Source organism: Sorex fumeus, unplaced genomic scaffold, assembly GCF_029834395.1.
Source record: "Sorex fumeus unplaced genomic scaffold, SorFum_2.1 ptg000033l, whole genome shotgun sequence".
Classification (NCBI taxonomy): domain Eukaryota; kingdom Metazoa; phylum Chordata; class Mammalia; order Eulipotyphla; family Soricidae; genus Sorex; species Sorex fumeus.
In genome coordinates this window covers 16,970,416-16,977,513 of record NW_026606090.1, presented here as the reverse complement: position 1 = coordinate 16,977,513, position 7,098 = coordinate 16,970,416, and the positions used below count along the sequence as shown (strand labels likewise).

Below are 7,098 nucleotides of genomic sequence, written 5' to 3'. Positions count from 1 at the left end.
CTATATTGAACAACAGTGGAGAGAGTGGGCATCCTTGTCTCGTCCCTGATCTTAGAGGGAAGTCTCTCAGTTTTTCCCCATTGAGGATGATGCTTGCTGTAGGTTTGTGGTAGATGGCTTTAACTATACTGAGGAAGTTAGGGAGGTTAATTCCTCCCATTTTCTTTTTCCAAGAATTGCTTTAACTATTCGTGGGTGCTTATTGTTCCATATGAATTTCAGTTCCGTTTCTTTGAAGAATGTCCTGGGTTTCTTTATAGGGATCACAATGAATTTGAGGAAAGTCCCCTCTATTCCCATTTTGGTGAGGGTTTTCATCATAAACAGGTGCTGGATCCTATCAAATGCTTTCTCTGTATCTACTGATTTGATCATAAGGTTTTTATCTTTTCTTTTGTTGCTATGATGAATGATGTTTATTGATTTCCGAATGTTAAACCATCCTTGCATCCCTGGGATGAATCTCACTTGGTAATGGTGTATGATCTTTTTGATGAGTCGTTGAATTCTATTTGCTAGTATTTTGTTCAGAATCTTCACATCTGTGTTCATCAGGGATATCGGCCTGTAGTTTTCTTTTCTTGTGGTGTCTTTGTTTCCTTTTGGTATTAGAGAGATATGTGCCTGATAGAAAGTATTTGGGAGAGTTTCTGTTTTTTCAATTTCCTGGAAAAGCTTGAGAAGAACTGGCAATAGGTCCTCTTTAAATGTTTGGAAAAATTCGCCAGTGAATCCATCTGGGCCTGGGCTTTTGTTTTGGGGAAGACTTTTGATTACAGTTTCAATTTCCTTGATGTTAATAGGTCTATTCAGGTATTCCCGATCTTCTTGATTCAACCTTGGGAGATTACAGGAATCCAGGAATTTATCCATTTCTTCTAGGTTCTCTTGTTTCGTGGCATATAGACATTCAAAGTAGTCTCTGATGATCTTTTGAATTTATTTGGTTTCTGTTGTAATATCCCCCTTCTCATTGTTGATTCGGTTTATTAGGGTTTTCTCTCTCTCTTTTTCTTTGTAAGTGTTGCTAGTGGTTTATCTATCTTATTTATTTTCTCAAAGAATCAGCTCTTGGTTTCATTGATGTTTTGTATTGTTTTTTTTTCTTTTATTTTTTTTTTTGTTTCCAGGTCATTGATTTCTGCTCTAAGTTTTATGATCTCTTTCCTCTTCCTGATTTGGGCTCCTTTTGTTGATCCTTTTCTAAGATCTTTAGCTGTGAGGTCAAGTTGTTTATGTGGGTCCTTTCTTCCTTCCTGAGAAATGCTTGCAGATATATAAATTTTCCCCTTAACACAGCTTTAGCTGCTTCCCATAGGTTCTGGTAGCTTTTGTCTTCATTCTCATTTGCTTCCAGATATCTTTTCATTTCGTTCTTGACTTCCTTCCCGATCCACTCATTGTTCAACATTGAGTTATTCAATTTCCAAGTGTTTGATTTGGTTCGCTATGTCTGTGTGTGATTCACTTCTATTCTCAATGCATCATGGTCTGAAAAGTTTGTTGATACTATTTCTATCTTCCTCATTCTATTGAGGTATGTTTTGTGTCCTAGCACATGGTCTATTTTGGAAAATGTTCTGTGTGCACTGGAAAATAATGTGTATTCTTTCTTTTGGGGGGGTGTAAAGCCCTGTATAGTTCTATGATCCCTTTCTCTTCTATTTCTTCTTTCAAAGCCAATGTTTCCTTACTGAGTTTCGTTCTTGTTGATCTATGCAGAGGTTTTAAGGCGATGTTGAAGTCTCTGACTACTATTGTGTTGCTAGCAATGTCCTCCTTAAAATCTGTTAGCTGTTGTTTTAAATATTTAGCTGTTCAATCATTAGTACACATTTAAGAGTGTGATTTCTTCCTGTTGTATGTATCCCTTGATAAATATAAAATAGCCTTCACTGTCCCTTCTAACCTTTTTCAACCTGAAATTCATTTTGTCGGATACTAGTATGGCCACCCCAGCTTTTCTGAGTGAGCTGTTTGCTTGCAGTATTGTTTTCTATCCTTTAACTTTGAGTCTGTGTTTGCTCTGACTGTTGAGATGAGTTTCTTGTAGGCAGCAGAAAGTTGGCTTCTATTTATGAATCCATTTTGCCACTCTGTTTCTCCTAATTGGTAAATTTAGGCCATTGACGTTGAGAGAGATTATTCTTATGGGCTTTTGTGTCATCTTCCTGTGAGGTTCTTTTGTGCTTGTAGGGTTTGTCTTCTCTTATAGAAGCCACTTTAGCCCTTCTTTTAGGTTTGGTTTTGAGTCTATGAAGTTCCTTAGCTGCTGTTTATCTATAAAATAATGTACCGTTCATTCGAATTTGAATGAGATTTAGCCAGATATAGTGTTCTTGGTGAAGCGTTCATTTTAGTGAGTTTTTTCATTATATCCCACCATTTTCTTCGAGCTTGGAGGGTTTCCTCTGATAGGTCTGCTGTGAATCTAAGGGGTGCTCCTTTGAATGTGATTTCCTTCTTTGACCTTGCTGCTTGCAGTATTGTGTCTCTATTGGCGGCATCGATCATTCTAACTATGATATGTCTTGGAGTGTTTTTGTTAGGGTCTCTTTTAGCTGGTACCCTTCAGGCTCCTTGAATCTGAATGGCTGCGTTATTGAGCTCTGGGAATTTTCCAGCAATGATTTGTTTAACCGTGACTTTTTCATTGAGACTGTTTCTCTGAGCTTCTGGTACTCCAGTGATTCTAATGTTGTTCCTCTTAGAATCATCTCCTAGGATTCTGATTAATTCTCGAGTTATTTTGAAGTCTCTTGCCATTGTTTGTTGTTGTCTGTTGGCTTGGTGCAGCTGATTTTCCAGCTCTTCACTTATTTTGTCCTTAGGTGTGGTCATTCTACTGTTGAGGGCACAGACTGAGTTTTTTTTATTTCATCTATGGAATCTTTTATTCGTGACATTTCTGCTCTCATTTCTTCCTGTGGTCTCAGCATGGTGGTGGCTGGTCCTGGAGGTCTTCGGCTGCCGGAGCCCTGGTCGGGGAGGGGAGGAAAGCTCAACCCGCTCCCCTCCAAGGGGCCCTGGCGAGGAACAGCCAGGCGCGGGGGCAGAAGACTCCTCCAAATTCCAGTAGGCAGGGGTCACACCCACCACCTGGCCCCCTGGCGCCGTGTAATCCCATCAACGGCCAAGACTCAGAGACTATAAAATCCAGCTCCCGGAACCGCGTGGCAGTGACATCTTATCAGGACATCTTTTATGACATCTTATTATCTCATTCCTACTTTGGACAAACCTGCAGGCTATCGAATGTAGCCTGCCCACAGGGCAGAGTCTGGCAAACTCCCCGTGGCCTACCAAATATGCCAAATACCAGTAACAATGATGGGTCTCATTCTCCTAAAGAGCCTTGAATATAATCTCAGGGCTAGGATGAAAGAGACGTTACTGGGGCCTGCTCGAGACAATCGATGAATAACAGGATGATGAAATGAAAAGAAATGAAATGAAATTCTTCTGTAATTTCTTGATTGTTTCTGTCATATTACTGCATATCTGTCTGACTGTTTCATTGAGTTCATTGAACATCTTCATGACTTCATATCTGAATTCTTTCTCAGAGAGGCCCTTTAGGTGAGTAGCACCTGCTGAGGCTTCTGGCCTCTTTTCATCTTCATTCCCATGCGGTGGGGATTTGTGTTGTTTCTTCATGTTGGTGTGTAGGTATGGGAACTGAGATGTCAAACTAGATTTCTAGGTATGAATAAAGTATCTGCGGCCACGTGACCATTGGCCTGCCGAAAATTAGGCCACGCCCACTTGTGCAGAAGCCACTCCCACTTCTGAAGATGTCACGCCCCCACGGGAATCTGGTGTGTGTGTGGGGAGGGTACTAGCTGGGAGGGGAGGAAGACCCGCACCATGTTGGGGATGAAGAGAAAGAGGCTCATGGCTGCTTTTGTCCCAGGGTCCTAGAGGACGCCGGGGGCGCCTGCATGGCAAAAGCTAAGTCCCAGGTTCGAATACTGGCGGCTTAACTGACCTGGCAGGGGAAGAAGACAGGCACCACATTTTTTGATATGGTTGAATTTTCTTTTCTTGTAAAGTTCTACCAGTGCCTGATAAATCTTGGATATTAATCCCTTATCTGATGGGTATCTGATAAATAATTTTTTTCCTATTTCATGACCTATCTCTGTACTTTGGTTACTGTTTCTTTTGAGATACAGAAACTTCTTAGTTTAATGTAGTCCCATTTGTTTATAAAGAAGCAAGAAATGTGAATTGGAGCAAGGAAAGCCTCTTCAACAAGTGGCTCTGGGAAAACTCGGTGGTTACATGCAAAATAAATTAACTCAGAGCTCTGTCTAACACCAGGCACAAAGGTCAGATCAAAATGGATTAAAGACCTCAATATCAGACCTGAGTCCATAAAGTCATATGGAGAAAAATATAGGCAGAACCCTCCATGACACTGAAGCTAAAGGCATCTTTAAAGATGAAACACCACTGACCAAGCAAAGACAAACAAATGTAGACATAGTCCTAAAAACTCTTTCTCTGTAATTCAATTGAAGCTCTGAAGTCAGTGGAAGATAATGAAACAAGCAGGGAAGCTGCGGCACCAGGCTGAAGCCCCATAATGAACAGGCAGTGCTCTGAGGACCTGAGGCACCTAGGGTGGTCCACCAAATCTCTTGGGCTGATGGCTTGAAATCTGTCATGTTACCAGCTCTTAGGCCATCCTCAGTCCCACCAAGGTCAACCCTGCCCTGGCCCTCTGAACTACCCACCATTCTGAGATGCCAGGGGAATAAACGTGGTTTTTGATGGCACCAATGTGAGGGGTAAAACACCAAAGAAACCTGTTTGAATGTTAGGCGGCTGCAGAGTGAGAAAACCATTTCCCTTTTCACTCTGATGTTGAGGCTTGGGGAGAAAAGATCAGTAAATCAATGAGTGAACTTGACTTCAAAACAAAACCCTCCCCTACTCCCCAGCCCTCCCACCCCCACAAGAAGAAAATAAAGTAAGGGTAAGCTATAGACTAAGACAGAGCAAAATCAGTTCTTCCCAGCAACATGCACCAGTTAGAAATGCTCCTTGTGACAAACCAAGAGCAGAACACTGTGCGGGGCATCCCCACAGTAGGGGTAGGGGACAAGTGACAACTCCCATGACTTGGCCTCCTAAGGATCCACATCTCTGGTTCTGGGCATCAGACTCTGGTGCAGGTTGGTACAGTGAGGCCCTCCAGCTTCACACTGAGTCAGCCGAACACCCACTCCAAGGCCTAGCCACCCTTCTTCACTCCAGTGGTATTGTGCTGGCCGTGAGACTTTCCAGACAGCTGCCAAAGCTGATCCCAGCCACAGTGATCAGGGTTTCCTGTGTGAGCTTGGTCGTTTTGGGTTCTCCGATGGAGTGTATAGACCAGTCTCTCATCCACAAACACCAAGTTTGTAAGTGTGATATTGGTGGGGCAGAGTTCCATTTTCTTTCCCACTGGATCCATGATGGAATGTTCTTTGATGTATGTCAAAGTCCTGGTTGTCCCCCAAATCTCTCTCAGGGAGCTGGGCAGTCCCCACATGGTGCTGAGAAGCAGGTGGCAGTGCAGTCGGCTGCGGTCGTCCACTCCCATTAAGCAGGAGTTCATGGGGTTCGGGTACTTGCATGGCAGCCATGATGACCATGTCCCACGGGTGGCTGAGTGTTCCGCACTCCAGGCCTCAGGGTACTCGCTCGTGGCTACAGCTCCAGGACAGTGCAGCACGGGCGCGACATTCTGCTTTCTTGAATCTCCCTTTCATCTCTATGCTTCTATTGATTTACTTTCTCTTAACCCTTTTACATCTCTCCCACCTATATTTGATCACTACTCGAAAGCCCCTTAATATAATTCTTAACTTTCTATATTTCACTAACTTTCCCAACTGCTTGATATGTGCAAATGTCTCTCCAACGATTCACTGTATCACTGTCATCCCGTTCATCAATTTCCTCTAGTAGGCACCAGTAACATCTCCAATCATCCTAGCTCTGCGATTTTAGCAAGTGCCACATTGGAGGCTCTTTCAGGGTCAGGGGAATGAGACCCATCACTGTTACTGGGTTTTGCATATTGAATACACCACGGGGAGTTTTCCAGACTCTATCAAGTGGGCGGGATATTCTCAGTAGCCCAAAGATTAATCTAATCAAACCCTAACCTCCACTGGTGTACGGACACATTTCATGTCTTAGATGGAGATAACATACATCCAAAACCTTCTCTCTTCCTCATCAGGCCAAATATCCAGGTCAGCAAGGCCCTTCCCTATGCCCTGCAGGGCTGTCCAACTGGAGTGCAACATTTAGCACACTAAATTCAGGTACACCCTGCATTAAGGTTGCCCCACTAGGCCCCATGTTAGGCCCCTCCTCCCCTTTAACTGTTTCTTGCTCATGCCTTCACCATCTCATCTGCCTGCCAGTGGGTTGACCCTCGTTCATGATTCCAGATTTTCCTGTACTATATTAAAATATTCAAACTTTCCAAAGTCATTACAGATTGGTAAGTGTTAAGTTCTTTCAGTAGCTTTCCTGACTTGTTCTCTCACCCCCATTTTAAAAAATTTTTCTGTTTTATTCAGTGAACTACAATTTGCTATTATCATTATTTTCATTTTTAAAAAACCTTTTTTATTTTATTAAGTAGTTCTCAATATTTCATTACATTTAATATTCAGACACAATCCCACCATTACACCTTCCCACCACCATATTTCAGGTGTTTCCATCCCGAACCACAATCCCAGGCGCCCAAAGCAGAACTGAAATAATATATTTTGTATTGTTTGTTATGAAAAACCGCTGAAAATGCTAATAATAAGTATCCTCAGAGGAAGAGTGTAAAGATAGTTGCATTTCACTCAGGGGCTATTAAGTCCTTCCATAAGCGATCACTAACATGTTATTAAAGGTTGAGTCTTGTGTGCTTTTATATGTGTGTGTGTGTGTTTCTGTAAAAAAAATTCCCTCTAAGATTGGTTGCTTCTTACTTTGAACCCCATCAAAAGTGGTGCAGTACTGTTGGAATATGGGTAGGGTATGTGGAATGAAGTGTCATAGCCTTGCGGTTCAGAAATAGGTTCACTCACGGGTAAGGCT

At 42.5% G+C, this 7,098-nt stretch overlaps 1 pseudogene; it reads right to left on the bottom strand.

Annotated features, from left to right (window-relative positions):
- Nucleotides 1-5,164: 5,164 nt before the first annotated feature.
- LOC130025994 (PRELI domain containing protein 3A-like) lies at nucleotides 5,165-6,357 on the bottom strand (annotated as a pseudogene).
- Nucleotides 6,358-7,098: the final 741 nt, after the last annotated feature.